Source organism: Carassius auratus, chromosome 4, assembly GCF_003368295.1.
Source record: "Carassius auratus strain Wakin chromosome 4, ASM336829v1, whole genome shotgun sequence".
Taxonomy (NCBI): domain Eukaryota; kingdom Metazoa; phylum Chordata; class Actinopteri; order Cypriniformes; family Cyprinidae; genus Carassius; species Carassius auratus.
Genome location: NC_039246.1, coordinates 20600670 through 20621018, shown reverse-complemented (window position 1 = coordinate 20621018; position 20349 = coordinate 20600670). Strand labels below are relative to the sequence as shown.

The 20349-nt window shown below is 38.6% G+C and overlaps 1 protein-coding gene across 6 annotated transcripts in view; it reads left to right on the top strand.

The window, feature by feature from the left end:
• Positions 1-20349, top strand: part of LOC113062133 (synaptotagmin-1) — a 190411-nt gene that overhangs the window by 130907 nt on the left and 39155 nt on the right. The window lies entirely within an intron of this gene.

The following is a 20349-nucleotide window of genomic DNA, read 5'->3' as shown; positions in this document are numbered from 1 at the left end:
ACACTTCAGAAACCCTTCACCTTCTACAGCTCCACCTGTATAAGATCAGCTACATGGTGGTTTCATGTATGTTATATAGGTGTTTATTAATAAATTAGAATGTCGAGGAAAAGTTCATTTATTTCAGTAATTCAACTCAAATTGTGAAACTCATGTATTAAATAAATTAAATGCACACATACTGAAGTAGTCTTTGTTACTTTTTATTCTGATGATTTTTGGCTCACATTTAACAAAAACCCACCAGTTCACCAATTCTCAACAAATATGAATATTTCATAAAACCAATAAAAAAAACATTTAGTGAATTGTTGGAAAGTATGTTCAATTACTGTACATGTACTCAATACTTGGTAGGGGCTCTTTTTGCTTTAATTACTGCCTCATTTCGGCGTGGCATATAGGTGATCAGTTTGTGGCACTGCTGAGGCAGTAAGGAAGCCCAGGTTTCTTTAACAGTGGCCTTCAGCTCATCTGCATTGTTTGGTCTCTTGTTTCTCATCTTCCTTTTGACAATTGCCCATACATTCCCTATGGGGTTCAGGTCTGTTGAGTTTGCTGGCCATTCAAGCACACCAAATTTCTTGGTAAATGGGTGCAGTGACTTTGGTTTTCAATGGCAACAGTCCATTTCTTCTTCTCCTTAGCCGAGGTAAGTGATGTTGTGTGTAGTACAGGAGCGGCTTAACAAGAGGAATATGACAACTGTAGCCAAATTCCTTGACACTTCTGTGTGTGGTGTCTCTTGATGCCTTGACCCCAGCCTCAGTGTATTCTTTGTGAAGTTCTCTAATGGCACTTTTCCATTACACAATACAAGCTCACCTCGACTCGACTCACCTTTGTTTGGTTTTCCACTGTGTAAAAGCGAGCATAGGCAATACTAAAAATGTTATGTAAAAACATGGTAGACTGCTGACTGGCCCTCAGCCTCTCCAGAAACAACGTTTGCCTTCTTGCTGTGAGAACCAGCCACATCCCAAATTTCCTCCATTGTCCTGTGTGTGTGGGTAGCGGGTGTGTGTTGCGTAGAAGATTAGGTCACGGCAGTTTCCTGCAGTGTTGCTATGACGACCAGGTACTATTGTGTAGGTAAATGGAAAACAGAGCAAAAAGTGAGCCGAGCCGAGACAAGGCGAGTCGAGGCGAGTCAAGTTGAGCTGGTAATGGAAAAGCACCATAAAATTCTTGAATCCAGTTTGCTTGAATCTCTCAGTTGTTTGTGCATCTTTTTCTCTGTGAACAGAGCGAATCTTAATACCCCAACTATATTCCATAATCAGCATATGTTGAATTAGATTAGTCTCTGCGAGAGAATGCAGCATCAGATGCCAAAAGCTCCATCATTACTCCGTCAGTCCACTTTTACTTTCACTTTCTGCATATAATGAATTTACTGAGATTGGGATGTTCGCCGGCATAACTCTTGAGCAAAGTTTGCACGTTGCCCGTGTGATACGGATTGGCTCGCCTTCATAAAACAGAAATATTTTGTTTCTATTTCATTGCGGCATAACCAATTAGCCCCGTACTGAACATACCAAACTGAACCCTGACACCACTATGTCATATCGATCTGAACCGTTACAATACTACTATTTATTCATCTACTAAAAATACCGCCATTTAATTCAGCCATTTAACATTGGATTAATCAGTTATTCCAGGAGTTTGTGGATCAAACCCTAGCAAGTGATTCAAGTGGGTATCCACTAATTTCCTCATCTTTTACCCATTGTACACATTTACAGTGATTAATTGTGTTTACCCCAACCAATCAGCACAGAGAATGGCTTGACTAATTGTGGTGGACTTTGGCTTGATTCTCTCAAAGGCTGCAGTTCTCCAAACCTCAGTGGCCTCTTGACTGATTAAGCCGTTTTGGCTCTACTGAGAGAGTTTGCTGATTCTTTACAAATACAAATACACATCACCCAGTTAGTCAGTGCTAATCATGGTATTCAATATGCATGAATTCATGTAATTCAGTATAAAACATGCTTTGTCAGCTCACCACAAAGCAGAGTGGGGCAATCCATCATTGTTTGAATATTGTCTACCAAATTGTGTTCAGTTTTTTTTTTTGTGAAATTGGTTCTTGATTATCCAGCTTTGTAAAAGAATGTGTTGATTCATGTTATGCATCAGCACTAGAATACTTTAACGCTGGTTGCAGATGCATTGTAAAGCAAGAGAAGCGTCTCATTTCATCCCATTTGGCTAATGATCATACAGAATCAGTGGTCTACTTCAACAACGATACTTTCTGATTGAAAACCACTCGGGAATGAAAAGGCATCTGATGAGGTCAATTGCAAACCTTTTCATGCAGCAATTTTTGCAACACAAGGTTGAAACATGAACCCATTCAACCCCCTTGACTGACTTCCATTCCACCTACTTCATCTTCATTTTTCTCTTTGTTTCATTTCGAACTACCCTCAGGATTTATTTCAGACAGGAACAAAACTCATTCACCCTACCTAAGCAAGACTGATGCGCAGCATTTACAGTTGTTGGCCAAATTTACCAGTTCTTTATCCATTAGTCAAAACAGGCCATGTTTATTTGACATGTATTGCTCCATATAGATTGTGTAAAGAACGTTTGGCATGAAATTACAGGCATCCTCAGTCAGAGGCTGCAACCATGCATGGCTGTAGTCTTGAGATCTTATTACCAGTTTTATAATCTGAACATGAAAATAAAATGCAGCGCCACAAGATTCAACTTTTCAAGTAAGAAAATGAATAGAATTTAGTTCACCTTTGACTGCCGAAGAGAGAGAGTACATTTTGTGATAGCTTGTCCAAACAAGGTGGATCTCTTTCCTCTGAAGATGACAAGATTATTACTTCATGAAAAAAAATGATTCTGCTGCTTCAAAAGTCTCACGCTCAATGCTGACCCATTTTCAAGGAGTACATCTTCAGTTTAATAAAATCACATTGTGCCTTTCTACTACTGCAGTAATTATGCTATGGGATGAATAACCGGGATTTCAACTGATATCTTAATAAATCCATTGAACTTTTTTGGCTTCTTTTTGCATTTATAATGACTTTCATTGAAATGGAATCATACAGGAATTGGAAAGGACTGAGCGAGATGCTACTTATAACTCAGTCCTTCTGAAAGGAAGTATAAAGAAGCCTTGATGAGTTCACCATCCAAACTGCTCTCTTGTAATAAATGTTAGCGACTAGGTCACTTAATTTTTCATGCTTCTTGCATTTCAAAACAAGATCCAAAATGGTCAAGCCGCATCAGAGGAAGTCACGATGCAGGAGCAATGTCAGTTATGATGTCCTAAAAAAAACCATCAGAGAAATCTTTTGGGATAAAGATACAGAGGCTGTGGCATAAGCCTATATATCTATCATCCCCCTGTTGCATTCATCCAGCTCAAAGAGAGTTTCCTAATGGAGCAATTTCAGCTGTGCCTCTGGCAAACCCTCTTTTTCGTTCTCATCACCCTTTCCTCCCTCCCTTTCATACTCTCTCTATGCAGTCCTTGGACAGGGCAGAAAGGAGGCCCCCTTGTGAGCATGGTCCAGTGGCTTGATGGGAAGCGCCGGCCTCATGGTGCTACTGATGCTAATGGCCTGTTTAGAATAGCTGGCACGAAGGAAAAGAACAAGTAAAAGAGAAACTGAAAATAATTCTGCAGAAACTTCCAAGACACATTGTAATTTTACAGGTAAACTTTTCTGTTTGTTAGAAGAGATTAACATAAGATGACGAGTGTTAAGCCTGAACATGGCTTGTAAGCTAGAACCTGTGACATTATCCAATCCATCCAGACTTTTTTCACTTCCACAGATGAGTAAAAACAAAACGTTTGATTGTATTTTATTGTACATTTATTATTTATTATTTTTGTATAATTTAGAACACATAGTATAATTCACTACATTTCAAAAGTATGGAGTTTGTAAGATATTATGTCTCTTGTGCTACAAAAATTTACATTTTATTCATGTGATCCCATAGCTGATGAATTTGGATCCAATTTTATTGGGTCTCACTGGGCTTAGTCCTGGTAGCAGACCTCTTTTCTGCATATATCACTAGAAGGAAAGATATCTCAGTGTTCTGGGAAAAGCACTAATAGCCACTTCTGGAAATGGCTTACTTTGAACAAAGCGAAAGTACATTAACGTTTTCAATGGCTAGTTTAATACCAGACTTGCACACAATGCTGGTGTTTACTCAAATGGATGTGTCCAAAGGTAAAATTAGGTCAGATTGAATGTGTAGGACATAATGACATGATGGCTTAGTAAATATTTTCTTCGTGCTGCAGCACAAAGACTCTAGGATTTGGTAACAGCGATATCTTTCCTCTAAAGCAAACACACCCTAACAGAGGTCAGAACATACTCATCTTGGCTTAGTCACTCTTATTCAGTTACTCCCATTTCCAAAATACCACTCAGCCATGCTTAATTAATTAACAGGCTCGCTTAAATTTCCCCTGTTTAGAGAAATCAGTGCAGAAGAGAGGCCTTGCCGACGGAGCTTATAAAGGAACGGCTAAGCCTGCCGCCTTGTGATTCATTTGTTGGGAATTAGCAGATGGCTTTATTTGACGGACCAGCCATCTGAAACGTTTAGCACTGGTTTTGTTCAGTGACAACGCTGCTGTGGGGAACTGTTTGGAGTTTTCACACCTGAGTGTGGTGCTGGATTTAACTATTTTGCACTGTTAAAGGTAACACTGTGACTGTGCATGTGATCCTATGGCGGTAACTGTCAGATTCACCCGTGTCGACACTCAGGTCTGATTGCAGGTGGCGCTCTCGCGTCCTCATTCTCTCTTTACTTGTGCCTCCTCTTCACTGGGGCAATGTCCCAGTCATTGAGCTGTTAGATGGGGATCGATAGGAATTACATTTCTCTTGCCATTTTTGGCACTGTAATTGGAGACGAGCCAGACGAGGTTATTTTTGTGGAGTCGATTGACAGGATCTTTTAGACACTAAAACATCAAGACACCCTCCGCTTTTGACAATCCAGTTGCCACTATTACCAGTACCATCTCAACAAACCTGTTAAGAAAGAGAGTAAGATAAAAAGAGAGGAAGGGAGTAGGAGATCTTTCTAATGTTTTGCACAAACAAAAATCCTTTACAAAAACGCTTCAACAAGATCAATATCCCCACCCCCAGCATTAGTCAAACAGCATCTAAAATAGCATTTGAACGGAGGCTAGATATGAGCACACACAAACTCTTTTAGTGCAGATCAATGTTTTAAAATCCAATGCAATGCAAATCTTTTAGTATGCTGTTGGTACATCTTTGAATATTTATGTGTGACTCAGTAGTTTTGGAGTGTTTGTATGGATTATTTTTGTATTGGCCATGTAAGTGTGAGGTGTGAATATGCACTTTATTTTACCTACTATTTGTTTGTTAACTAACATGGAAATTGGTCACCAAGTCTTGTTGCTCACCAAAGTATTAATTTCCCTTCTTAAATGAATTCAATCATTTGTCACCTGTGCATAAGTGCAGTTATATTATTGAAAACACTTCCAAATTATTAATTGTAGGTTTTCCCAATTTCCAGGAAAAAAATGGTGTATCTAGGAAAAACCAAATATATCTAGGAAATAACAAAGAGGAAATTTACATTGAGACTTCTCTGACAGGTTTGTTAGTGTCAGTCGTGGCTTTGCCTGCGCAGTTGTAAATGATTGTAATGATTCTTGACTTGAGCAATGAAAACAGTCTCACTTGATGAGCTTGACAGCTCTTGCTCTCTCTCTCTCTCTGTCTCTCTCTATTTCCTCAATCTACTTATAATCGTAATACTAATTAGCTTTGATGAGTAAAACGTCAAAGAAGGAGAGATTCTGCTGCCTCAAGATCTACACAACCCTCAAGTCCTCTGCCTTCAGCTTTGAGCATCTTACAGTTGTGATCACAAGTTTACATACTGCTTCTGGAATTTTTACAATAACATTAAACATTAAAAATCCACTTCATTTTATCAAAGTACAGTTTTATTCTTTTTATTTGTATGAATTTATTTTTGAAATACAGGTTCTGAAGAAGTGTGAAAACCTAAGTACAACTGTACAGTACACTGGCTTCAGCATTGTTTATTTCATCTTCTTTTTCCCACTCTCCACTAGCACAGTTTGTCCTTCATGGAAAATGAGATGTTACAGCTTGTTGAGACATGCAGGGAGTGAGAAGTGGAAACATCAGTCAGACTGTCCTGTGACTGTCAGTTCACATCAGAGAGGAGAATGCTGAACACTAGAACCCCTGCACTTTAGATTACCTGTCAGAATCCAACCATCACACACGCATACACACCATCACCGGAACCCTTTCCATCACACTTCCTCTTCTTTCATCCTCACCTATCTCTATCTTCGTCTATCACTTTTTCGTTCTGCCAGCGTGTGAAGAAACATGGCAGAATTTACTTTATTTGTAAATTTTTAGAAAGCCACACTAATGTGCTTGTGCCTACAGGATCAATTTAGGCTGATCGCTACTGGTTTGGTGTTGATCCATGCTGTTCATAATCAAACCATTTTACTTTATTATTATTATTATATTTATATATGTGTGTCTGTGTGTGTGTTTGTGTGTGTGTGTATGTATGTATGTATATATATATATATATATATATATATATATATATATATATATATATATATATATATATATATATATATATGAATTGGGAATTATTTAATTATTATTTATTTTAATTAATAATAATTAAATATCAAATATAATATTCAATTATTATATTATTAATTTTGAATTTAATAAAGAAGTAAGGACGGAACAAGTTATTACCATTTGAAAGATCAGAAACTTGCATGCAGTGTTGAAATATGCACAATAAGATTTATAATTTGTATTGAGAATGCAGAGAGTATAAATTGTTGCTTAAGAGTTTGATTTTAACATGCAACTTGCATGCATGGTTCACTGTCTGCTGCTGTTTTTTTTTCCTCACTCTGTGATTGAAAATGATTATTTCATAATTTTATTATTTGAGAAATTTTGGAGCCTTTTTCTTCCCCAATTATATATAATTTCTTAATATAAGTACCTAAAAATCAAGTACAAAACCAAATTGTCGCATATGTGCTGTAAATGTAATACTGAATGAAAAGGGACAGGTTAGCAGTCTGGATTGAACCTTTCTGCTATTCTTCTAAATTAATCAAGGAAAAAACCCTAAGAGCTTTGGATTGGGCTGAAGCCTTCTGAGATTAGAAGAGACTTTCAGACTGCCTGTGGAAGTATGTAAATCACAAAACCTGTGTATTCAGTTTGTAGCCAACAGCGGTGGATTCATCTCTTTCATAAAGCCACTCCGTAGGATAAAATCCTAAAATGTAGAGTGTTATGCAATGCTGAAATATATTCAAATTCACACTCTCAGGACAAACAGCCCTTGCAAGTACATACTGACTGCTTGCGTGAGTGTGTGTGTGAAGTGCCAGCTGCAAAATGCCCTCTTTATCTACAAAAAATGAAAGACTCGCCGACGTGGGAGTCGTGGAGAGAGCAGAATGAGGTGTTAGGAGTTACATCTGTGGAGAAGCTCAGAGCAAATTAATAGATAGAGTACCAAAACTCTTGGAGTGCCCCAATGCATCATGAGTCAGGCCCCGCCCACAAGTAATGATGTCATTTATGAGTGTTTGTATCAATTTTGAGCCGCTCATTTTATGGTCAAATTTGACAATTTAATGTGTTTCTTTCTTAAACCGTTGTCTTGTATGTCAGTGTAGAGGGAGCGTCAAGTGTCCTGTGCACTGACAGTTTAGCCTTTCCCATTCTTTCCTTTTCAATTAGAGAGGTGTACAGGGCTCTTACAGGCACTGTAAATCACAGGTGAGAAGGGCAGAGAGAGAGAGAGAAAGAGAAAGGCCGAGCCCTTGGTCCAAAAGCAATCTACTAGCACACACTGCATCACACCTGACATCCTCCTATAAAGAATAAAAAGAGAAGTAATAGGGCATACCAATCAATTCTTTTCTCTCTCTCTTTCACTCACAAACACAACCGTAACCTGGCTACACTGGCTAAACGTATTCAGATTGCTGCTAATGTTTAATCACCCTTCTGCCCTTGTATGACATTATGAGCTGTTTAGCACTTTCTCGAACATGCATTAAAGCTTTATACAGGCGTATTTATCAAACTGTTGTGTACGTCAGGGCTGTGCACAGTGGAATTGAAAACATATATTAAAAACACTCACTCGCTTTATAGATTAATTCATTGTAAAAGAATGCTCCTAAGTAAAGGACTGTTTTGACAGTTGAACTATGAAAAATCATAATTATAGTTCACTTGTATTTAAAGGCATTTTTAGTAGGAAGGTTTTTTCTGAAAACTAGTGTTGTAACACCGGATATCCTGTGTTGAATGTATTTAATTCAGTAAGTTCAGATTCCAGTTAAACACTGTTTGTTTTGTAGTCAGTTCAGGTCAAATTGCAATGAATTAAAAGGGTTCAATGGGAGATTTTGAAATAGAAGTAGAATAAAAATAGACTGAATATCAGTACAGCACTGCCTTTACAATCTTTGGAATTTTCCTGTGAAGTACCAAGCTCATTCAGTGCAAAATAAGATAAAACATGGTCTTTTTTATTTATATTTAATTTTTTTACAAAGTAAATTCAAATTCTAAATATTTTGCCTTTGTTATTAGGAAATGTACCTTTACGGTTGTTGCTTTACTTTGCCTTTAATGTAGATTTATATGTATCTGTTTGCTGTATTCATAACTCTTATATACTCATACTTATATAAGCCTCTTCTCAAAAATACCAAACAGGCAGAGTGGAATCCCATCATGCTCTGCTTCACCTTGTCACTTCTGATCTTTCTGAGCGAGCTTTTTTCCCTCTAGCCCCAAGGGTTCTGCCCTCTCCAGTCCCTTTTCCCCCCTTCACTGTCTGCTGTCGTTTTTTTCCCTCACTCTGTCTCTTTATCTGTCCTCCCTCCTGTTTTTTTGAAAGATATCCTTTTTTAACCCACATATGTGTCTGTTCACCTCAGTGTCGTAAAATGGCAGCAGGCATAATACAAAATGGAGAGTTGTGTGAAACGAGTTTCACATGGCGGATAGACAAGGCAATGATTATTGTTATTTTTGGAAGTTTGTAGAATATTCTCTTGCTTTTTGGTCATTAATTCATGGTATTGTATGTGGGGGGGTTTTGTCATTACTGACCTGTTAATTACTGAACATTCTGAAACATTTGAAGGATAAATTGAAGTTGATCCATTAGAGCTTTCTCACATGATATAACAAATGTGATCTCTTAAATATCTCAATTGTTTCACCTACAGTGGTGAAATTAAATAGAATGGAGACTCTCTGGCTTCTCTCATAAGTCTCATATAGAATTTCAGATAACATCTTAATATCACACACTCAGATTTGACAGCTTATACTTACATACTGAGGGTGCTGATCAATTTGAAATAGCCTTGCCCTACAGATTTTATTTTTTATTTTATTTTTTAAGGGAAAATTTATTTAGTGGTTGTGTATGCTTTCAAACCTGACCGTGTCTTCATTGTGAATGTTTGTTTATTCAGTTGTTGCCTGTACAAATCTATTCTTTGACCTGCTGACTCACCTGCCCTCCTATATAGTACATATATACTGTATGTGCATACACCCAGCTTGATGCCAGTGCCCATGACACCGAGCTCCCAAAGGATCTCCATTTGAGACGTCACTCTCTGTCACTTTGTACCACTAAATGTGTGTGTGGGTGTACATGAGAAAGGCTCAGGGCTCCTACAAGCCCAATTACTCCAAAACAAGAAAAAAACATGATGAAATAAACAACAGACATCCTGGCCTGGGGCCATTGCCTACACTGGATGACTAATAGCATTTAATGACGAAGTGTTTGACTGGTGTCATGCTAATGAACAAATGATTGGTGCTTTTTGTTCACAAACAAGTCGGGGTGTTAAAAAAAACACAGTTGGCTTTAACTTAAGCCTCCATGCAGATGAAAGTTGTGTGAGGAAGCAACAACTGGCTTCCTACTCTTAAGAATACACTCATTTGCCAAAAAAACCTATCTGTATTACTCCCATCGCTTCTTGCTTCCCAAACGTACCCTCTTTCCCCAGCAGATCTGCCCTGCCTCAGCCAAACGTCCATTATTTACACTTGTTCAGGATGTAAATGAGAGCAGCTGTGAGCCGATGAGTGAGCGATGCCCTGAGGGTTCGGGTTTTACGCCCAAGCTGATGCGATACTGCTTTCACTGTCTCAAGTCCTTTTTTCAAGGTAGTTTATAAACAACAAAGAGTAGTTTAGGAGTTTTTCATCATCCTCCGCGGTAGGTAATTGAAAAGGGGGGGATTTTGTGCATGGGCTAAATAGAGAGGCAGTGGCCCTGCAGCAAAGCGAGGTTAATAACTTTTCCTCTTTCATTAGCCTAGAGATGGACTGCAGGGGACTTAAGCACAGCCCCTGGACACTGGAGGACTCTACTGCTCTTATCTTTCTTCAATTCTCTCTATTTCACTCTCTTGTTTACATATAAATGCCGACACACACAGCTTATTATCAATGATCAGTCTCATTTCTTTCTTCGCTGGCCTGATGGAGTGATTGTACAACAGGGATGCCCAGAAATTTTTTGCAAGAATGTAATTTTATTGTCTGAAATGTAGAGGGGTGATTTTGCCTTGATATTTGTTAAAGTATCATATTGTACATTTTGCCCTTGACATTCCAGTTTGTTCCTTATGGCCTAATTAGTCAGCTGACCACTAGTTCCTGAAAACATACTGATTATAGTATAGAAACAATCCCTTTATAGTGTTCCCACAAGTAACTGAAAATGGCTTAAACCAAACACATAAGGCTGGAACACAGTACACAGTATTTGCCCAATGATAGTTACCGAAAAACAAGCCAGGCTGCAAATAGTATATAGATTTAATAGAAGTTACCTTGTATTATCAGAACTTTCTTAGATAAATACACTGCAAGTATACTATAAGTACATGTAAGTACACGTACTGTAAAATAAAGTGCAACCAAAAATTTTATATTCAAATTGCATATAACACGTTTGTTTCTGTGTGAGTTTGTTGTGTTCAGAACAACTTTGAAGTCATGGTAGTGTATGCTCCCTAATTTTTCTTCTGTATTTACAAAGTCAAGAAATTTATAATGCCTAGTGTTTTAAAATCTGTTCAGATTTTAAAAGGTTCTGTACTGCATTCCAGCCTTTAAAGTGTAGTAGAAAAGTACTGAAATGTTCTAATGCTAACCATCTATCAAACTGCAGCATGTACTGAAATACATTAGTATGCACTTTGCATACTCATATAGTTCCTGTACTGTTCCTTTATAGAAAGCACTTGTTTTGATCATAAAATGAAATGGCATTTACTTTAGAGGCTTTAATTACTATTTTTCTGATAAGCGTCACGTAATTCAATAAAGTGCTCTTAATTGTTTGACGCAACACCAGTGAACTATTTATTTGCTTTCATGCAGCCTTTAATTGTGTTTGGTTTTCTTTTTTTTATTATTATTTCATTTTAATATAATTGCATTGTTGGTTCTCCTTCAGATCAAAAGATTTCCATTGCTATGATTATTGCTTTATCCCCACGGGAAAGCAATTTGAACGTCTTGGTGAACATTATCTTTAAATGAAACACAACATTATGAATGCCAGCGTTAAAACTAGATTAAAACTAACCTTACAAGTTAGACATTAAAATACTCATGTATCCCTCATTTGAAGATAAACAATAAACCTGTTTGAAAGCATCATTTTTTTTTAATTATATTTGTTGATGCTGGTGGTGCTGAAATTACACACTTTATCTATAAAGCTACAGACAGTTATTTTGTTTTGTTGGTCCTTTTCTTCCTGGGGAAATCTTTTGTAAGGAAAAGGTGCTGCAAAGGAAAAGTTTGAGTATGAGTTATGTTTGATTGAATGCAAAACGAAATCTATCGGAGAGCTGAATAAGCTAAATGTCAATATGTATTTACAATGGGTCATTATATAATCAAATATAACTACTAAAAACATGATTGTTGTTGCCGATGAGAGGTTGAAGTGTTCACGCTAGTTCATTGTCTGTAGCATCCAGTTTATTTTACCAGTGTTTTTCATCTCTCCTCCTCTTTCTCTCTCTTTCTCATCGCATTGATTGTATTATTGATCCAAACCATAGCATTCATCCAGACGTTTTGTGTGTGTGTGTGTGTGTGTGTGTGTTTATTCAACTAAATGTGTCCTTTTTTTGTTGTTTTCTACTTCCTGTGCTTCTGAACCGTTTTTTGACAAAACGATTACAAACCATTAGCCCCTTCCCACTCCAGCTTTTTCCAGAGAGTCATTACAGCTGAGATATGCACCTTACTGCTAGCTCAAATAATGATTTGGTTTGAACGTTTCTTTTGTAGTTCACTCCCTTTGTACAGTCAACTATTTACAACCACATATATTATTCATGCAAACACAACTTTATAAAGAGACATGATCATGTTAAGTTGCAGATTTAAGCATATTTATAAACGTGGGGGAAATATAGTTGCATGTTAAACTGTTGAAAAAGTACTTTTGGACATGTCTCATGGTAATATTATGATATTATTTGAGAAACCATGCTATATTATTATGGTTTCAATGTACTGTGCTATTATCTACATTTAGCCAGTTTCAGTTCAATTCAGTTTACAATACATATTTTTCAATCACTGTACTATGGACCTCTGAGAAAAATAGCTTCATACTGTCACATCAAAGCCAAAGCCATTAAATGGAGATCAGACTGTTTTCACCTCACTTGCTTCCTTTTCTATACACATACACATTCACACAAACATACAGAACAGAAAGCAGTCACCCTCCACTTAGAATTTTTTCTTATTTTGTTTGTTATATTTAACACTTAGGTTTTTTTTTCTCCTTTCAATAGCACAATAAATTGAACACATTTATAAATAAAACAATATGTGTTCAAGAACATTCATTCCCCCACAATACCAATTTACTTTTTCCCAACACCCTCATTGAGATTAAATTTTCACCTGTTTTCCAATGCAAATTTGCTCTGCCAAATTAAATAGAGTGACACTACAGTTTTAAGCGTTTTTTTCCACTTTCTTGCTAACAAGTTTGTCTCACATAGTTTGTTACTTCTTTATCTTCAAAACTTGCCATTTAAAAAAGGAAAACAAAATAATTTGATGGTGTATTACACTGATTTTAGTATTGGTAAATCATGTTCCTAAGGTTTAATAAGGCAATGTTGCTATTATCAAATGGTAAATGAGGTATATCCATTTAATATTAATAATTTTATATAATTTTCAGAACCTAATACAGCCTATTGTAGAGTTGCCAAGCAATAAAGCAATATTTCACAATAATACATTTAACTCAAATTACTGTATATGCAGTCCCGGGTGTGTCTATATTGACGATTTACAGCTTTGAATGTAGCTCATCCAATTAGAGTCATAATTATCCATTTTAAAAGGCTTTTGAACTTTAATTGGGCTTTGCATGACAGCAGAACAATACGTAATCAAGCAGATGAATACTTTTACTGTGTATATACACATGCAAAAGCACCTAAATATAATTGTAGACCTTTTCATGACAAACCCATGAAATGAAGTCACTACCACACTATTTCATACCCAGTGCTGAGAGATTAGTACATCTGCAAGTATTTCACAGAAATTACTCAAACATATAATCGAACTTGTGAAGACGCGTTATGCACATGTTGATTCGTCATTGAGATTCAGTGCATCAGTGAATATGAAATGTCTTCTCTCGGTTGCAAATACACACTACCATTCCTTGATTGCATTATGCATGTACTTTTTTTTATATGCAATAAACATGTTGCAAGACTATCGCTGGTAACAAATGGAAGTCAACTCCAGTTAAGTGGAAGTAATTGATGATTACATGCTTGATTAGGCCCTGAATTTCAACCAGAACATATAGACGACTAAGATCAAAGTCTGAAGCAAAAGGAATTAATTGTGATTCAAGGCATGTGCTTGTGCCACTATTTGAATTTCTGCATGATTAAAGAAAGTGCAATGGCATGGGCCCAAGCATCCTCACCTGCCCTGCCCTACTGCATGATAACATGACTAACGTTTATCGCTGGGGTGGTTATGGGCCGAGACATCAATCTGACGCAGTTTTAAGTGCCACAGTTCAGAATACACTCTGGGGCCTTCAAAAGTCCAACCAAAGTAGAAGCAACTCAAGGAACAAATGACAATGTCTTACTGCATGGCACAGAGCCGTAGTTTTGCTCTGGCAGCAGTGGAAGTTTCGGTGGAGTAGCGTAACCCAGTTGGCAAAATGGGGGGATGAAGCAGGAAGCCAGGAGAGGAGGGAGAGAAGCGCGGTTTGATGCGCAGAGCACCGGAGCGAGTGCAATGAAAGCCACGCTGTGCCATCTGGCAGAGTGGTAATTGGGTAAGGATTTTTCACCTGCTCAGTGCCATGGCCCACACTGGGCTGGGTAAAGAGAGTATGGTGCATCCTGGAAGCACATTATGCAGTCAGTGTGGGTTTTATAGTTTACTTGCAATTAAATGGTTTTAGTTTAGGGACCAATTCAAACTATTAACTTGTTGCTTATTAGTTTGCATATTACTAGCATATTGGCAGTTTATAAGTACTTACAAAGCATATTTTAGAGCCTTATTCGGCATGAGTATATTTAGATCCCTTAATACTACCCCAAGTCTGAACTAAACTACTACCTTACTAAATATTTATTAGCAGCAAATTAGGAGTTAATAGGGGGGAGTCATAGTTAGGTAGTTATTTAATAATGAGAACTGGTCCCCAAATTCAAATGTGACATGTAACTCAATCAGTAACTCAGTATCACGTTATGCTACTGTGTGGAGCACAGAGATGAAGAAGCGAGGAGATGAGGTGTTGAATTCAAACAAACAAGCTTTAATGCCATCTGAGGAACAAGGAAATCACACGTAAAATGGGAAGACATGTACAATACCAGACAAAGGAACTCAAAACAGAGAACACTATTTAAACACATGACAGGATGTGGGGATGACAAGACACACCTGGGATCAATAGATATACACGGAAACACCTGGAGTCAAACCGAACGAGGACAGGAACAGGAAGGACAAAATTTTGGCATGAAAACACATGGGGACCAAAACACATACTAAAACAGGGAACCGAGTCTGACATTACTCCCCGCCTCCTAGAAAGTGCTCTGGAGGTTCCCCAGGACAGACATGGCACAGTGGATCAGGAGACTCTGGAGGCCCTCCCTGTGCTTAACGGGGGATCAGGCAGCCATCCATGGGCCTAACAGGGGATCAGGAGCCCTCCCTGGGCTAAATGGGGAATCGGGAGCCCTTCCTGTGCTAAACTTGGGATCTAGGAAGTGCTTAGGAGGTGTTGGCACTGGAGGACTCTCTGGACAAGCAGTCACAGCAAGGCGCTTTCGAGGTGCTTCGAGGTTCCTTGACTGAGGAACTGCCGGCAGGCTTGCCACAGGAGCGACTGGTGAACTTGACTCTGGAATGGCCAGTGGGCTTGCCACAGGAACCGGCGCCGGGCTTGCCACATGAACGGTCAGAGGGCTTACCACATGACCGATGGGTGGGCCTGCCATAGGAGCGGCCGGCAGCAAGAGTGCTGAACAGCCAGCGGGCTTGTGGGAGCCACATCCAGTGGGCTTGGGACTCGGGAACGGCTGGCGGACTTGCCACATGAACGACTGGCTGACTGGAGGATGCCGCGGCTGGTGGGCCAGTACTTGCTCGGGGCCAGACACTCTCCACCGGAGGATTTCTTCCCTCCAGCTTTGTCCCATGAGAAATACTCAGTGAAGGGGAAATCCAGGCAAGCTAAGATGGTGAACTGTGGAGGTAACTTTCATGCCGCAGGGTGGAACGAAGAGAAACAAAAATACTTTAAAAAAATGGAAAACAAACACGGGGAAAGTACCACTTATGGTTCTGTGATATCTGGGAGGTCCACGGGGCGATGGAAATTGACCCTGTGCCAGAAAAACAAGTTTAAGGTGGAGTCATCCAGGGCCATTGCCGAGGTGAGCCTGCAGAACTCCCAGGAATACTCAATGAAGGGGAAATCCAGGAAAGCTAAGGTGGTGAATCGTGCAGAAACTTCCATGCCATTGGGGGGGGGGGGGGGGGGGGTCAAAAGAGAAACAAAAAGACTCTCAAAAAATTTAAAACAAACACGGGTGAGTACTGCTTACAGTTCTGTTTTTCGGTGTGGTATTCTGTCACGTTATGCTACTGTGAGGAGATGAGGAGTCAAATTCAAACAAACAAGCTTTAATAGCTTCCAGGGAACAAGGAAATCAGACGTAAGATGGGTAGATATGTACAATACCAGGTAAATGACCTCAAAACAGGAAAAAATATTTAAACACATGACAGGACGATGGGATGACGAGACATTACAAATTGTGTAATGTTTTACAGTGAAAAGTCTGGCAATGCGAGGCTATGGTTAGTTGTATCAGCCCTTCAAAGGTCTGAATTGTTCACTGAATGGCATCTGGAAATGTACATGCACCCATTGTGTTCTCAAAGACAGACTAGAGAAAATCTCCAAATTCAAGAACTGCTCCTGCTATTAGAGCTCTTTTTATGTTATATTATATTAAATTTTATAAAGACCTGCAGAGACATTGTTACCATTTCAAGGAGATTGTATTTTTAAAGTCTGGATGATTAGCGCCTTTTGCAGTTTTGCTTTAAATGTCTGCTCTGCTGTTTGGATGGAGGGGGCAGCAGTCCTTGTGAAGTCTGTTCACTGGGCAAGTGCCTCCTACAAGCATGTCTCTCACATCCTGCTGTTTTAGCTCTTAAATGTGCAACTTGGTTTTGTCTGTGTGATACAAATAGTAATGGCCTAATGGACATTCTTGCACAGCCTCAACCCATTTGAGAGTAATTATGGCTTTTTGTGTAGGTCTATAATGGACTTTTATGACTCACCATGTGAAGCAGTTTAGCTTCGTAGGTGTGCGGCAGTGCCATTCACATGTGCGGCATACACACACACACACAACCAATCCCCCCCCAAAAAAAAAATGGATCATCCACCTTCCCAAAGTTCAGCTTGGCTACCAGCTCAACTGCCACCTACTTCATATCATGAGAGTGACATGCTGCTCCAAAAAACACACAACACCTTTTGACTGTCAGCAGAAGCTCCTGTCTAGCTTTGTGACCCAGAAACCTTGCTCTGCAAGTAATTGATCCACCCAACCAACCTTCTCAAAAAAAATTTCTCTTTTATGCTACAAGGACAAATTTTGCAATGTGAACCTGAGAAATGCTAGTTATTGTAGCATACCTTCAGACCAGCCCAGACTTGACATGTATTTTTTATAGACCTGTGCCTGATCAGTTGTCTGTCTTAGACCAATGGCAACTAGATACCAACTACAAAAATCCTATAAAAACTGATTTTGAACTGAATTGAGATGTGTAACCAAAACTAGTCATGCCTAGTGAGTGCCACAGCTGTTGAATCCTGTGCCCTTCACACCCTATTGTGTCAGCAGACCACACAGCTGCTTCTGCTGTGTACATATGTAAACACTTCCCCATAGAGTCTGCAGCCTGGTTAGGGTGTGGATAAGTCATTAGCGTCAGTTTGCAGCCAGCAGCACACAGGCTTGACCAGCTGTTGGTCAATATCTTTATTCCTTAGAAGAAGAAAAAATTACTGGGGATATAAAACTCTACACTGATGGTGCCTACTATTAGTGCTGTCGTACTTTTTTTTAAACTGAAGTGGAGGATATCCTTGTGATTGTGTGTGTGTGTGTGTGTGTGTGAGAGATAGAGAGAGATTTTTTTTTTTTTTACCTACACTACCTTCATTATAGTACATAGATTTTTTTTAATGTTTTTAACAGAAGTCTCTTCTGCTCATCAATACTGCATTCATTTTATCCAAAATATAGCAAAACAGTAATGTTGTGAAAGATTTTTACACTTTAATTCATGTTACAAAAGTATTCTATTTGAGCTAAAAGCTGATTTTACCTGTTTAATTTATCAAAGAGTCCTGAAAAAAAGATGTGTATACAACTGTTTTATAACTGTTTTATTCCACACCAGCTTTGGTTACACATCCCAGTTGTTCAAAATCCATAGGACTTTTGTAGTTGGTTATATAGTTCTAATTTCTAAGATCAGGCACTTCCAGCAAGAGAATAAGCATTTCTTAAAGCATCTTTGAACCAGCTAAACTTTTAATTTACACCTAATTTGTCAGACGAAACACCAAGCACCCCATTTTCTGAAATATTCTCTAGTTTGCCCTTCAGAGTCTCTCAAACTACTCTCTCAATCTACAGGAAACCTGCCACACACTCCATATAACCTGTAGGCCATCAGTCCTGCTGTCACCATATTGACATGAGCACAGCAATGACAACCTGTCCAACAAAACAACTCCAACAGTTCCATAGTCTTTCCACCCAGTCACCTGCAGAGAAAGGAGGAGAGCCATCCCACCCAATAGAAAGTCTAATTAAACTTACTGCAAGTTTATTCTGACTTCTCTAAACTTTGAGGTTTCATAGCTGCTGCATTCATTCCATCTATTAGTATTCCATCTGAATGATTGACAATGGCAGTAATTACAGAGTAGGTACAATGGCAGTGAAACAGACTGTGCAGGAGTAGGCGGATCTTACTTGTCCTCTGGATAGAAGAGAACAAGACTCACAGTCTGCTTGCTGTTCATCAGCACATACTATGACCTACTGTGGTCCTTCAGGTCCTCCTGGGGTCATGCCGGTGCTGGTGAGAGAGATATGACACTGACTGCACATTAACTGGGGAAGCATAGACTGTCTGCAGGCAAGCGAGTGAGTAAATGAACAGAGGACTGAGTAAACGCGAGCGAGAGATTAGGAAGGATGGATGGGAGGATGTTTAAACAGCTAAACACACCTCACAGTGTGTTCATTCAGTGCATGCTGCAGTCGAGGCTTCCCGTTGAAATCACACCTCATTCTCCACCTTCCTCTCACACACTGGAGTTTTCATCTTTCTCATTCTCACTCCATCTCTCACTTCCTGACCTGTTATCTGCTTCTATCTATATCCCCCATTAATAATGCTGTGAACATCTCTTTTAAGTGAACGACTTAAACTTTCATGCACTGATTTACCTTTGTAAAGTGTATGACTGCTTTGGTGACTTCAGAGGACTTTTGAAACTTTGAAGAAATGTCCTGTGTGGCCCATAAAACGTATTTTATTATTTGAACAAGCTAATTGAATGAATATGCCTCTTCATTGAAAAAGGTCATCATCTGAACTAGACTTTTGTTCATTAACGAACAGAATGAGCTGGAACATGTTGTTTGTGAACAAGAATCTTCCGACCAATAATGACTAAACAAAATAGTTCATGATGTCCATTCAGTTCCACATATGAGTCTCTGTATCAAGGATTGGCTTCAGTAGTGAAATGTGAAATTAGTTGAGTGAATAATTCAGTGACTGACTAACAACACTCATCGGTGCCACCAACATGTGTATTGATGTAACCTACAAAAACTTTTCGCATGAATCTGAATTAGCTGTTGTTTAACAGAATCAAAAGATGGAATGAATCAAAATTTCCCAAAATTTTTCTGTAGTTGTGCAACATAAATTAAGCCATATTTGTAAGCAACTACAAATTCTTGTTATATACATTAAAGGGGTGATATGACGGGTTTTTAAAGAGCATTATTTTGTGTATTTGGTGTAACAGAACATGTTGACGTTAATAATAATGTTCAAAAAACACATTATTTAAAAAATATTGTACAGTTGGTCCTCTATTCCCTGCCTCTCTCGAACACGTCATTTTCTACAAATTCCCTCCTTCCAAAAAGCGCAGTCTGCTCTGATTGGCCAACTGGCTCAGTCAATTGTGATTGGCCAAACACCGCAAGCAATCGTGTGCAGGCACAAACGCACAAACACACACACGACACATAAAACTCTGGATTTAAACATTCAATAGCAAATACTTAATCTAATAACAAAACATACTTACAGTAGCTGATTCATTTGGGTGGCATTATGCAAATATTTCCACATAGTGACATAGACGTGTTTGAATGAGACATTTTTAGGAGGGCGTTGCAGAATCTTAACTTCGATAAAGAATATTTCTTTGTATTTGAGACTTTAGTCTTTGCAAATTTACAGATCTTCATTATGCACAAAGAGCTTGTAACACTCCAAAAAGAAAGGAAAAATTTTAATCGCATCATATGACTCCTTTAACAAACCG